Here is a 15,714-nt window from a genome sequence, read left to right as displayed (position 1 = left end):
ATCCCCAAGATTCTCCATCCTAACCCTTCGAGAAAATTCTGCAGGAATTCCCCTGAGGAATACATCGAGGGCTCTGTTTTCTGCCTCTCGTAGTAATACACTATCCATCAGGATTACTCGATGATTCATAGGTCTGCGAATTAGTTTTCTGTATCCTATCTGAAATAGACTCCACTGTCTCATTGTCCTTCTGTGTCAAATTAGCTAACTTCTCCTTAAAAAATATTGCACTATTCTGCTTATGATCTCTTTGTCGTAACCCATCTGCCAATTCTTCAAACGTGCTCGCCTTACTAAGCGTCTCATGGTACATCACAAACGTCTCGGCTTCCCCTGCAAGTCGCAAATTTGCCATACGTAACGTAGTTACGTCCGACCAATTGCTCATTGTAGGTGTTGCCAAAACATTGTTAATGAATGCTGTGACATCCTCTGTTTTTTTACCTGAGAAAGACGTGATCAGGTTAGCTACTGAAGGATATATTTCAAGGTTGGACATTGCTACTGACTTGCACTCACTTGGACCCGTTTGCGACTCTTGCGCCCAACGCAAAGGCTCCATTTGCGTCATTAATTCTACATGACATAACTTATGCTGCGCATTCTCTTCTAACAATTTTGAGGCTTGCTCCATCAGAGCAGCTATACTCACTTTAGTACTAACGGATCTTCTTTCCAGCGTGATTTGTGCAAATTACCAACAAATTACTCTATATTGAATTTACTCATCAGAACAATAACTACACTAGCTACTCAATTCCTTTGTCACAGTTGAGCACTATACACAAGAAGACAAACAAGACTCACAATGCACAACTAAACAAAATTAATCGTTCTGTCTGGTTATTGCCCAGTGACACGCTCTACAATTGTGCGCTGTGTGACCAAACCGTCTACAAATTGAACATTCTACTGGTACAAACTTCGTGCATGGCTCCCCATGCCCCGTTAAATTCAACACAGTACATCTGACTGGTACCAAGTACGTTTCCAAACTGTTTCCCTTAAACTCAGATAAATTTCCTGTTTCCGCAGGTCTCACAAAGTGCACTCCCAACAAAGAACGTGCATCCATAGTTATTAACAAAAATCGCTTTATGTACTTTCCACAAGGCTGTGTAGAGTCGAAAGTTCTGACCGCAACTCTGTGGTGTCATCCCTGCAGTGGCGGTGTCGACGACTCAAGATACCAGTCCTGCAGTGGCGGTGTCGACGACTCAAGATACCAGCCATGCAGTGGCGGTGTCGACGACTCAAGATACCAGATCTGCAGGCCAGTGCTGTAGTGGGTAGTTCGAACACTTCTGATACCAAATCCGTAAGCAGGGGCGCTAGGACTTCTGACATCAAATCAGTAGGCACCTCAGTGGTCCCGGTCACCTACAATGGACTGGAAGCCGAGCGGCGACCTCTCCAGTTGTCAGGATGCTAGGAAATGACTGTGGACGCGTCAGAAATGCCAAAGAAACATTATTAATTCATGACACCTTTATTCCTGCCGAGTACAATGTGGGCCGCGTAACACAGGCTGGCTGAGCTTGGTGATATCAACGACCTTCTCCGAGTTCTCGCTGACTCCGAGTGATGACACCAGCTCCAGGCTGCACCATCTTGCTAGTGCAGCGCCGCGTGCTGTGACGTAGCGGAGGAATGCCCTTACTTCGGCCGTGTGTGGCTGGCGGCGCCCGGCTGGCTGGCCGGCTCGGCGGTGGACAGCAGGCCACGGTGCGTAGGAGGCTCCGGGTTGGAGTCCCAGCGCTGTCGGCCTGAGAAGCGTTCTCGTAGTGTGGAGTTTACTCTATCCCACCCCATCTCCTTCCCTGCTCCTCCTGGGGGCTCACCCACTGTGGACGGGCGGAATGGGCTGCAATCCCCCAGCGTTGTCGGCTCACCCGGTTGTGACTGCGGATGCACAGGGACTAGGTCCCACACAATCTCGACGACGGCTCACTGATGTGGTCAGCATTGGCGGCAAGCGAGTCTGCCGTAATGCCTGCTAATCCTGGGTCGATGATTGACAACAGCAGCAGAGAGGACCAGAGCTGGTACTGTCCCCTCACGTCTGCTGCTGGATGGGCCACCCTTACTGCAACATCTCCTTAATAAAGATTAACATGTCGATCACCGAGCTGAGCGCTACGCAGTGTCCCAGTACACATCTAACTGCAAGTCTAACTGCGAGTGCCTTGTTGCTATCGAAGCTGGCGTATTTAAAGGAAGCACGAGCGACGTCCTGATGTCATGCTCGTTTGTAATGAACGCATTCGTTCAACTTATACTGCTGATTTATCTGTCGTACTCGCCCCTTAGGTGTTCTTGTGACAGAGTTACGTGTTGTTACAGCAGACTTACGCGAAGTTGTGAAATACAGTACAGCTTACGCTATATCTCTGTCTTACTCTCTACGAAAGTCTCCCTCTAACACAAACCCGCGTGCTAAGCAATTCTCTTCTCGCCTGTTGTGTGTAACCAGGCCATTGTACCTGCGTGACGACACATTCCGATATATGTGCAATCCTCTTACCTCTTGGCCAACCTACTGCCTCTGGCTCTTGGCATAGGCAACGAAACTTTGACAATATTCCACGTTTCCAACCCTTTACTATTCCGCTACACTGCAGTTGTAAGAGTGTCGCGCGCTAATATACTGAAGACATTCTTAAGATCATAAATAATAATTATTAAAAAACTCTTCAAATGGCTCTGAGCACTATGGGACTTAACATCTGAGGTCATCAGTCCCCAAGAACTTAAAAATACTTTAACCTAACTAACCTAATGACATCACACACATCCATGCCCAATACAGGATTCGAACCTGCGACTGTAGCAGCCGCGCGGTTCCAGACTGAAGCGCCTAGAACCGCTCGGCCACCGCGGCCAGATAATAATTATTAAAAAGGAAATGGTTACGACGAAAGTAGAAACTCGGAAGTCAGAAAAATAATCTGGTGTGTGTTGAGTATGTTGTACGCAGCGAAATAATGCTGAAATGGCAAATACCATGAAATCTCGTGCAATATTTCCTACCAATGGAGCTAGAAATTCATGAAACGGAAAACAACAAAGAAATTCAACAGTAAACGAAGTGGTGAAGACTCAGTTACAGCAGAATTCTTTAAATTGTCAGAACCAAAGGTTGTAAGTGACGTACATTTGCTTTTTGAGAATGTTTGGAAAAGGGAAAAATTCTGGAACAGAAAATAGTGTTAATCCATCTGTTACATAACGAAGGAGACAAACAAAATGTTAAAACATACAGGTTAGTGTTAGTTCTCCCAGTGGTGCGCAAAACTTTATCAAACTTTTCCTGAACCGAGTTGAAGAAACTTTATCCTGCTTAGAAAAGATTTTCAATTTTAAACCAATAAATTGCCACAGAATGTTAACGAGCAGAGCTTAAACAGTATCGTCTGTTGATTTCAAAATGGGTTTGATTCGTGGGACAGGGGAATAAAAGATAATGTCATTAGAGAATTTGCTGTTAAGGCATAATTAACAAACGTAATTTCTGAATGTGTAACAAGTACTTTATCCTAGGTGGGATTTATGGCAGAAATATCTCAGCCATCTGGAATAAAAATTGGCATTAGAAAAGAGGATGGAATATAAACTTTGCAATTTAATAGCGTGTTTAGAAGTAATTTTGAGCATCTGGAATATGGAGCTAAGAAAATAACAAAATTGAACTAATATTTCTGGCAAGGAAACCAATTGCAGTTAAGGTAAATGAGGTTGACTTCCGGGATATTTAGCAGATGCAACTACTCAGCTAAATCATCTTGGAAAACAGTGGATGGAACTAGCCTCCAAACTCCATCTTCAAAAAACAAAATTTGTGACAGCTACACATATGCACCGTAGAACGTAGAAAGCCTAAAGATGTAAACATAAACTGGAGAAAGCCCGTTGAAGTGTCTTACATCACAGTAGGTCAAATCCTAGGGAATGTGCGGAATAATCTGATGGAGCGAATTAGTAAATTTAATTACCTTTAAGAACTATAAACGTAATGGACTACAGGGTCAGTAACCACAAGGTTTACGAAAATACAGAGAGAATTTCAGAACTAATGGCAAAGTGCAAATTTATATCTTTTGAAAACCTCCACGGAATAATTGATACCGGGCTATCGAAACAAATATTACGGCATTCCAGGAAGGAGAAGTCAACCATAGATTGAACTACTTAAATAACGAGATAAATAGAATGAAAAACCATCAAAGACAAAGATATATCAGGCAGAATACATCTGAATAATAAAATACTATCTTTTAATGCTTTCAAGATAGACAAGAAAGATATCTGGTACAAAGTAGAACAAAGGAAAAGACAAAGAGATAAGATGAAGAAATACTAGAAAAATAGAAAATAGCAATGTGAGAAAAAAATGAAGCTGTTAGGTGTCCCAGAGGGTCTATACGAAGATAAAAAAAATAATAGACTCAACTATCTCACCTAAGACGTACAGTTATTTTTACTCCACAGTCACTAAGTGAATGAACTGAAACATGTACATTCCGTATAAAGAACCATTTGAAACTGATATCTTATAACAAGATGTTGGTATAATAATATATGAGGTGACTCAGTTTGTTTTCTTATAACCGTAATCCTCGTCACCTGAGCTTAGGCAAATCGTGTACTAAATGATATTGTAGGAACCGCTTGGTGACAAAACGAAGTCGCACAGTGGACTTTGGCGTTTATTCTGTGAAGAATGTTATTTGCATTGTGTTTATTCTTTGGTTTTATTCTAGCGCTAAGCCACTTCTTTTTATATATCTTGTCTTTGGTATTTTTCCTTTGTTCAATGACATCCAAAAATATGCGTTTTTGAACGCATTACTCTCTCTAGAAAATAATATGAATTAACCTCAGTGGCTTTAGTAGTGACCCCAAACACTAAACATAAAGAAAATTACGACGTACAAACAAGAGACATCAGCGACTTCATAAAGTTCACGGAGGAATGAAGAGATACAGCTGGTAAACTTTCAAGAACAGATACTTGAACAACCTGAAGCACTGAAGTTAGCATTGAAGAGAGCTATTATTCCAACGTCAAACACGCGTGAGGCCGTACAAACCAAAAGCCCGACGGAAACCACGCAGCACGTAAAAATTCGAACACCGCAGTTCCTGCCGGACAAATTGCAGCTATGGCTTGCAATGCTTGAGGTGACGTTTGCCCAAAGCAAGATACACGATAAGCAGACGAAGTTCGCGATAACGATGAATGCGCTGGACGCTAGAGCAGCTACCGCATCAGAGGATTTCTCACAAAGCTGTCAGTGGATCTTCATTCTGGCAGAGTTGTCAGAGGCGATATTGGGTGCAGACTTTCTTTGTGACATGCTCATTACAGTAGATCTCGCTACTGCACAGATTAAACGAAATCAAGAGACAAATGGGATCACGGAACGTGACACTTACCCCGCTGGCAAGCATAACTGTGACGCGGTGTCACAAACCGTAAATTATAACACGGTCGCAGAAAAATCCGCAGTAACTCACAAAACTGTACACCTCATATACACCACTCTCGGTCAGCGAATACATCAACGACCGCGCGGGTTATCACCCGATCGGTTCGTGGCAGCAAAACTAGCATTCGAGGCATTACTGGCATCAGGTGTCATACGTAGATGAGACAGCCAGTGCACGCCATTCATTCATTTGGTAAAGAAAGAAGATGGGTCGTGGAAACCATGTGGCGATTACAGGAAGTTAAACGCACGTACTATACCAGATCGTTACCCAGTGCCTAATATTCGCGATTTCACAAATCAATTAGCTGCGACAACGATCTTTAGCATTATTGATTGTAAAAAAGCTTATCACCAGATACCGATCGCAGAAGAACACATTCCGAAAACAGCAGTTACAACACCTTTCGGTTTATTCGAATATGTCCGAATGCCTTTTCGGTTAGAGATCGCATCTCAAACATGGCAACGATTTATTGATTAAGTGTTGCGCGGGTAGAAAGGATGCTTCGTGTATCTTGATGAAATATTAATCTCATCAACGACGGCAGAAGCACACGAGAAGCAACTGCCCGCAGTGTTCGCCCGCATAAACCAGCACAGAAAATAGTCAAAAACGCAAAATGCAAACTGCGGAAACGGCTTGTGACGTTTCTAGGATATGAAGTTTCTGCGGAGGACATACGCCCGCGAGAGGGCAAGATAGCAGTAATCGACAACATGAACCGCCCCGAAACTTACCATCAACTCAGAAAACTTTTAGGCGCGGTAAATTTCTATAGACAGCATTTGCCGCGAGCTGCACTAGTATATGCGCCCTTGACACACGCTCTCACAGGTAAAAATGCAAGCGCGAAACGACCGTTGCAATGGAACGTGGACATGGAGAGATCGCTTAAACACATAAAGGCCGACTTTCGAAAAGCAGTACTCATTACTCAATCAGTACCAAAAGCACCTCTGTCAGTAGTAGTCGATGCCAGCCAAAACGCACTGGGAACCGCACTGCACCAGAAAGTAAACGTCAAACGGCAGCCTTTGGGTTTTTTTCACGAAAACTTACAGACCCACAAAGGAAATGGACCGCATACGACAGAGAACTATCAGCGATATATGAAGCTATCCGGTACTTTCGCCCATATGTGGAAGCAAGAGCATTTACTGTACACACCGACCATAAACCAATAACCTTTGCATTCAGTAAGTCGCAGGATAACTTTTCTCCACGTCAATTTCGCCACTTAGAATACATCAGTGAATTTACTACAGATATCAAGCATATCAACGGAGCCGAAAGCAGTCACCGATTTCCTGTCGTGGGTCCATCATTTCACAAACCACAGACTACGATAAATTAGCCGCAGCACAAGCTAATGGCGCACAATTCCAACAGTACCTACAGGACGTAACAAACAGACTTAATCCAGTCGGCGGCGCGAATGTGAAAATATGGTGCGTCATAGCTACGAACAAACCCAGGCCTTCCATCCCAAGACAGCTACGGAAAGAGGTTTTACACAGACTCAGTCATCCGGGTAGCAGAGCAACTATCAAACTACTCACGGAACGTTTTGTCTGGCAGAGTATAAGGAAAGATTGCCGCGATTGGGTAACAACATGCACGCTGTGCCAAAGGAACAAGATTGAACGGCATGTACACAAAGTAGTCAGAGATTTTGCCCCGTTAACAAAGAGGATCTCCCACGTTCATTTGGACATTGTTGGCCCTCTACCACCTTCGGAAGGCTACAAGCATTTGTTGACATCGGTGGACCGGTATACATCATGGGCAGAAGTTTCTCCACTATCGAAGATTTCAGCAGAGACGGTAGCTCGAGTATTTTTGGCTTCTCGGGCCTCCTGTTTTGGATGTCCACTATTCGTGACAACTGATCGAGGACGACAATTTGAATCCACTTTGTTCCAACAATCAGCCAGGCTCTGTAGATTCAGTCATCACTGCACCACCGCATTTCACCCAGCGAGCAATGGCATGTTTGAGCGGTGGCACAGGACATCAAATACAGCACTGATATGCCATTAACAGCTGGACTTCAGCGTAGCCAGTGGAGCTGCTAGATCTCCGAACAGCCTGAATATCAGACCTAGGTGCATCCATGGCTGAACTGGTTTATGGAGAGAACCTCAGGCTGCCAGCAGAATTTTTCGTTGAACCGACGGAAGTGACAGCGGATGACATGCCTTACGTCTTCGAGCAAGTCCGCAACCACATGGCACAGCTACGACCGACACCTGGTTCTCGACATGGCACCAACACTCCAAACATTCACAAGCAGCTTAGCGATTGCCCTTATGTGTGGCTGAGGACAGAAGCTGTACGAACACCTCTTCAGCCGCCATATACTGGCCCGTATGAAGCACTCACGAGAGACGAACATACGCTCCAGATAAATCATGGCGGGAAGCGACGAACAGTTTCCATTGAGAGAATTAAACCGGCGCACATGTGGCCACCAGCTGACGCAGAAAATCAAGACACCCGTGAAAAACCGCCGCCTACACAGTATGACGAAGAGGTGTTGATCACAGAGGGCAACACGCCAAGCCAGAAGCAGGAAACCACACCGGAAGATCAACCGTTCTCAGAGAAGCGCTCTAGGGCGGGCAGAATTTAAAATACAAGTATCCTTATGCGCCCTGAGCGCTGATGTGTAGGAATCACCTAGTGACACAATGAAATTGCACAGTGGACTTCGGCGTTCATTCTGTGAAGAAGGTTATTTACGATGTGTTTATTCTTTGGTTCAGTTCTAGTGCTATGCCACTTCTTTTTCTATATCTTGGCTTTGGTATTGTTCCTTTGTTCAACGACATCCAAAAATAAAGATATGTTCATGAACGCTTTACTCTCTCTCGAAAGTAACTATTTATTAGTCTCAGTGGCATTAATATCTTATTTACTTCATATTTAACAAATCCCAAGAATCAAGATAGGAACTGTGGGAATTACGAATTATCGCCTCACTGTAGGTCACAACCCTACCACCAGGTTCTTGCTGTGTAACTTTCACAGCACCAAACATTGTTGTAAGACAGTTTATGTAATTTTAATCACACTACCCTTACAATATTTTGGGAGCAAAATAACTGATGATCGATGAAGTAGAGATGACATAAAATGTAGACTGGCAATGGCAGGGAAAACGTTTCTGAAAAAGAGAAATTTGTTAACATCGGGTATAGATTTAAGTGTCAGGAAGTCGTTTGTGAAAGTATTTGTATGGAGTGTATGTAACCTCCCCTTCACTTATCGACCTTAATGACAGTGAAAAATTAAACAGCGTGTACCTAATGGAAATTTGGGAAAATCAATCGTCACTGAAGTTAATCTTTCGGTAAAGAGGGAGTGAAGGGTTACATCAGAATGAAAGGAAAAATGCAAATGAAACTGGAGGAAATTAATTTTGAAAAGGGGTAAGGTTAATAAAGAAAGTAAATGTGCGGCCGTTACGTTAACAATTAACTAGCGGTATTTAGATATTTGAGATTTGGGGGATATTACGGTCGCCAGTCCTAAGGACAATTACTATAGTAACTGAAAAAGAAAGGTTATTACACATATATTAGCACTAGAAGCGTGGCAACTGAAGGTTGACACGTGTAGTGTGAAAACTGAAAGTTTGTCAGAAGTAATAAATTTCGCTACACTCTGACTTAATTTAGCAAAAGAATTAATAAAACCGGAAAATCGAAAATTAATTTAGTGACTGAAGTTAATAGTGAGCTTTCATTCTGAAGCACATCGAAATTCAGTAAAATACAATTAGTCTTGGACTACCTCAACAATCATTTCAAAAGCTACTTGAATCTACGCAATTTAGAAATAAGAGATTTAACTTTGAACTTGAATTAAATGATTCTGAACAACTAACAATAGTAAAATTTAGTACATACCAAGCTGAGCTGTAGTCACAGATAAGCTAAAATATGGTAACAAAACTCGCACTCATAATTTGTGCTTGTGTAATCCAAATATTGTAGCCAGATATGAATACCTTAACTGAACTTTGAAATTAAAGCAGTGAAATCGAATGATGCTGGCGTTTGAATTTCAATGACACTCGGGTTCATTCCGGAAAAGGAAGGGACCCTTCTTGGTAATGCAATTGGGACAATGAGCAACAAAGGTTCATGCTACGTTGCTGTAATTTAGTTATGAAAATGGAACAGTTTGAAAAACTGGGGTCTGCCATACATTTCTAAGACTTTACGTGCTTCCAGTCTTCCTTGTTGGTTGATTGAAGGTTTGAAGCCGTCGATCGAGGAGGTGGCGACAGTCACTCATTGTCGGCCATCGCTGTTGCAGAAGCTGGATGTTGGCATGCCTTCTTCTCGACACGGTCACCTGGCGAAACGGGCTCTTGATGTGCGCCAGCTAATGCTTCCTGTCCGCGACACCATGTCAGAAACTATCATAGCAAGTCGAGCGCAATTACATGCTGCCCAACCCCGAAAGCGCGGTAACTCGTGGGAGCGTCACACAATACATCTGTTCCACTGCACCACCCCAGCCAGACTCTCCCTCTGCCCGCGCTCCACGCGACAGGGTTAACACTACCAAAGATCCTAAACACTTTGGTTCTCCACACGACCTATCGATGTATTCGTTCGACAGCATAGTTTTTCCTAGGCCAGACCCAGCGTATAAATACAAATAATATTCACAAAACAAACCACCATAATTGCATAAATATAAATATACAAACAGTAAAACAATTACAATATATAAAGACACAGAAATGTCATATCTTCAGGTAACAAAATAAGGAAAAAAAATTATAGTGCAGCAGATGGAAATAAGAAGATATGCATTTCCGGCGTTACATGTAGCCATGTATGGAAGTGAAACATGGGCGATAAATAGTTTGGACAAGAAGAGAATAGAAGCTTTCGAAACGTGGTGCTACAGAAGAATGCTGAAGCTCAGATGGGTAGATCACATAACTAATGACGAGGTATTGAATAGAATTGGGGAGAAGAGGAGTTTGTGGCACAACTTGACAAGAAGAAGTGACCGGTTGGTAGGACATGTTCAGAGGCATCAAGGGATCACAAATTTTGCATTTGAGGGTAGCGTGGAGGGAAAAATCGTAGAGGGAGGCCAAGAGATGAATACACTAAGCAGATTCAGAAGAATGTAGGTTGCAGTAAGTACTGGGAGATGAAGAAGCTTGCACAGGATAGGGTAGCATGAAGAGCTGCATCAAACCAGTCTCAAGACTGAAGACCGCAACAACAAACAACCCTTACGAAGATAGCCTTTACATTTGTATATAAAAAAATTGTACTATAAATGAAATTTCTCTCATACAGTATTGACTGAACCATACAGTTCACGAAGGCCACAGGGCTATGTAGCTTTCTCTGTGTCGCTAGATAACTGGTGAAACATAAAGACTGTGATGAAATGAGAGTTCAGAATTTCGGCGTGTGAAAATTGACACGGAATTGTATTGGTTATCATATGCTGCAGAGCAGTTTAAATGGATACCAAAATTCACAATAGTTTTACGATGGAGTGCGTACCTACTGCATCTGAAGAATCATTATTTCTTCTGCCTTCGTGACTTTGGATTGCGTTTTCTGAGTCAGCACAATTCCTTTTCCTGCAGCTTTGTTTGGTGGATGTGGCCATGTGAGCATTCCTTATTTCGTCAATGTCTGGTATATAAATGAGCAGTGCGCATCTTGTTTCTGGTGTGACTAAGATTAGGATTCCATTCACGAAAACCTCTGGTCTTTTTAGTGGCCCTTGTCACTAAATTTAATTTTGGGTTCTCACCTTTAGCTTTGTGTTGGTTTTGCTAGTAGCCGTAAGTTGCCTTGTCTTGTTATTATGGATCAACGTTCCTTGCGTTCAGAACGTGCCTCTTATTCTTGAGACAGTCGTAAAGGGACTCGCATTTTGCCTAGTTTCAACTTCTCTGTTACTTGATTAAGCACCGAGATTGAATTTTTAAAACTGTTTGTGTGTATTATTTTTAATGTTCATATGTTCAAATTCCTATAAGTTTATTTGTATTTAGAACACTCGGAAACTGACTTTTTAAAATTGTATGTGCATTGGATTTTGAATGTTCAGGTGTTGAAACTCTGAAACGTTCTTATCTCTAATTTTTTGTTTAGCTCAAAGTACTTGTCAGTTTTGTCAGTGTAACGGGCACAGTTTCACTTTCTTGAATTTTACTATACCAAGGTTAAAGAGAGGTATGCAACTTGTGATTATTTCCGTTGTATGATTTTAATTTGCATTCCATACGTTTTTTAGTCTGCTATAAATCAAGCAATTGTGTGATGTACAGACTGAGCTCAAGCCGGTAACGTTGAGTTGCCAAGTGCATCCCTTATTAGCAATAATTAATTCTGTTAGAAAACGCCTTTATTCTCAGCTCTTTTCTGAAGTATTACATTACATTAATATTCTCAGTGATCACACAAGTTAAAATATTGTTCGACTTAAATTTAAAAACTTTCTTTAAATGTTTGTCAGCTGATGGTTCTTGTAAAATATTACCCTAAATAATTGTCAGTAGACTTTTGTTGGCATCTAGAGCAAGGTTTTAAGTGTTTGTCAGATTTTATTATTTAGATCTGTTTAAAAACTTAAAATATTAAATGTAAGTTCTAAATTTAAGTATTAAATATTTGTGTTTTTTATGCCCAGCGCCTTACATTTCCTAATTCAGGCTCCCTGCCATTTGACAGGGATCTGATGTGAAGAGCGTATGCTTGATCGCTAAAATTCCACAGCGTGCTTAACAACTCACTTCATTCTTACACATTTTATGTTAATCATGTAATGTATAACCACGCTCAACTTGACAATGTTATTATGTGCATACATAACACACACACACACACACACACACACACACACACACACACACACACGCACACACACACACACACTCACACACAAAGGCGCGCGCACGCGCGAGGGCTCACAAGCATACGCTCACACACACATACACACCAAAATTTTTACTTGGTAATTGATTAGAAACTATTCTTAGTTATAATACATTTAATATCAAGACTTTCCTATGATTATAGTAATTCACGCAGCCATTAAGATCACTTCTTCTTCGAAGAAATACTTCCTGCTCTAAATCCTACGTGATTCTGACGGTAGGTAAGTATTAAGGGGAGTGAGATGAGGTATCCATATCACTACACCTCTACCTTCATTGGGCACTTCAGTTGTGTTTTCTAGATAGCTTCCCCTAAATATAGACTGCAGTACCAACAAAATGTTCACTGTAGGTATTCTAAACCAGTTCATGTATTGCTACTTGGTAAAACATGGAAATTACTTTCTGTAAAATAATTCTCTCAAGATACGTTATACAAATCTGTGAAGTCTTGTAGTTTCAGCGTCTGACACAACTCTGTTCACATTTATAGCTATAAATTTATACACTCCTGGAAATTGAAATAAGAACACCCTGAATTCATTGTCCCAGGAAGGGGAAACTTTATTGACACATTCCTGGGGTCAGATACATCACATGATCACACTGACAGAACCACAGGCACATAGACACAGGCAACAGAGCATGCACAATGTCGGCACTAGTACAGTGTATATCCACCTTTCGCAGCAATGCAGGCTGCTATTCTCCCATGGAGACGATCGTAGAGATGCTGGATGTAGTCCTGTGGAACGGCTTGCCATGCCATTTCCACCTGGCGCCTCAGTTGGACCAGCGTTCGTGCTGGACGTGCAGACCGCGTGAGACGACGCTTCATCCAGTCCCAAACATGCTCAATGGGGGACAGATCCGGAGATCTTGCTGGCCAGGGTAGTTGACTAGAGCACGTTGGGTGGCACGGGATACATGCGGACGTGCATTGTCCTGTTGGAACGGCAAGTTCCCTTGCCGGTCTAGGAATGGTAGAACGATGGGTTCGATGACGGTTTGGATGTACCGTGCACTATTCAGTGTCCCCTCGACGATCACCAGTGGTGTACGGTCAGTGTAGGAGATAGCTCCCCACACCATGATGCCGGGTGTTGGCCCTGTGTGCCTCGGTCGTATGCAGTCCTGATTGTGGCGCTCACCTGCACGGCGCCAAACACGCATACGACCATCATTGGCACCAAGGCAGAAGCGACTCTCATCGCTGAAGACGACACGTCTCCATTCGTCCCTCCATTCACGCCTGTCGCGACACCACTGGAGGCGGGCTGCACGATGTTGGGGCGTGAGCGGAAGACGGCCTAACGGTGTGCGGGACCGTAGCCCAGCTTCATGGAGACGGTTGCGAATGGTCCTCGCCGATACCCCAGGAGCAACAGTGTCCCTAATTTCCTGGGAAGTGGCGGTGCGGTCCCCTACGGCACTGCGTAGGATCCTACGGTCTTGGCGTGCATCCGTGCGTCGCTGCGGTCCGGTCCCAGGTCGACGGGCACGTGCACCTTCCGCCGACCACTGGCGACAACATCGATGTACTGTGGAGACCTCACGCCCCACGTGTTGAGCAATTCGGCGGAACGTCCACCCGGCCTCCCGCATGCCCACTATACGCCCTCGCTCAAAGTCCGTCAACTGCACATACGGTTCACGTCCACGCTGTCGCGGCATGCTACCAGTGTTAAAGACTGCGATGGAGCTCCGTATGCCACGGCAAACTGGCTGACACTGACGGCGGCGGTGCACAAATGCTGCGCAGCTAGCGCCATTCGGCGGCCAACACCGCGGTTCCTGGTGTGTCCGCTGTGCCGTGCGTGTGATCATTGCTTGTACAGCCCTCTCGCAGTGTCCGGAGCAAGTATGGTGGGTCTGACACACCGGTGTCAATGTGTTCTTTTTTCCATATCCAGGAGTGTATTTCTGCAGCTTAATTTCTTTATTTATTCACCAAAACCGTCAGTATAGCTACGGTATTCCCCAAGATTTCGCTATTTACGTTCTCATTTTTTCCTCGCTGAAGTTTGTCTGCAAATGTCTTGCTTTTTTTTATTTGTCTTAGTATTTCCTCGCCCATTTCTTAGGTATTCCAATCTTCATTGTTCTTATTCATTATTTTTATCATTTTGATAATACGTATTTAACGATTTAAAATAATAAAATAGTTCATTCTTCTTTTTCTAGCGAGCCTGCCGCTGTGGCAGAGCGGTTATGGACGCTTCAACCCGGAACCACGCAGCTGCTACGGTCGCAGTAGCGAATCCTGCCTCGGGAATGGAAGTGTGTGATGTCCTTAGGTTAGTTAGGTTTAAGCAGTTTTAAATCTAGTCTACTGATGACCTCAGATGTCAAGTCCCATAGTGCTCAGAGCCATTTGAACCATCATTTTCTAGCGATCTTTTTCTGTTTTTCAGGACATTATACATATATATTTTATTCGGAAATTCTTTGGCTTTTCAGGAGGCTAAACATTTCAACTACTTGGAAGACCTATGACCTGATTCAGTAATAAGGTTTAGATTTATTATTATGCCTACATTGTTGTCTACTCAACCTCAGCTCTAGGTCATCATCGTCCTCATTTTTCTCTTGTCTATGATGATTAATTATTGTGTAATTGTCTGCTTTGTCAATTTCGAATTTTCCTTGTGTCTGTTTTCTGAGGCGTCTGTTTACTGATGGCAAGTCTTCCTTAAAATCTGTATTCCACGGTCTACGTTAATTGTGTACTATTAACCAGTTTTTTGCATCACTTGTGCTTTTCCAAACTGTCTAGACGCGTTCTGTTACATGAACTCCGACGTCAAGTACTAAATTAAGATACCTTACAGCCATAAACTAGCATATGTGATAGTCACATTAATAATTTAAACATCAGACAGAATGAATTTATCTTACAATCTGTTATGGCGTAATATAAAATTTTCATGTAAACCGCATTCATGTGGAAGCAAAGTTGTAGACACACTCTCTCAGACTGTGTTTTTCAAACGCTGTGATGGTTTTCATTTAGCCCCGAAAATCAAGATGAATTTTAAAGTTGCTACCTCCCTAATCTGTTCCTTTTAAATTAAGTTATAACCACGGGTTAGTTCAGTCTGTGCTTTGATCACAGTAGTTGTAACGCCATTCGATGCGAAATTGTTAGTTTGACGTCTGACAGTAACTCATGCCGCCAATAAGCTACGTTAAACGCTAATAGTCTTGAATCCCAACACATTATAAAATGTTTGTATGTATGCGTGTATGTAGCATATCTCATTTGAAACCACCAGACCAATTTGAAAGACCGA

This window comes from Schistocerca cancellata, chromosome 3 (assembly GCF_023864275.1).
Source record: "Schistocerca cancellata isolate TAMUIC-IGC-003103 chromosome 3, iqSchCanc2.1, whole genome shotgun sequence".
NCBI classification, from domain to species: domain Eukaryota; kingdom Metazoa; phylum Arthropoda; class Insecta; order Orthoptera; family Acrididae; genus Schistocerca; species Schistocerca cancellata.
This window is presented reverse-complemented; position numbering follows the sequence as displayed.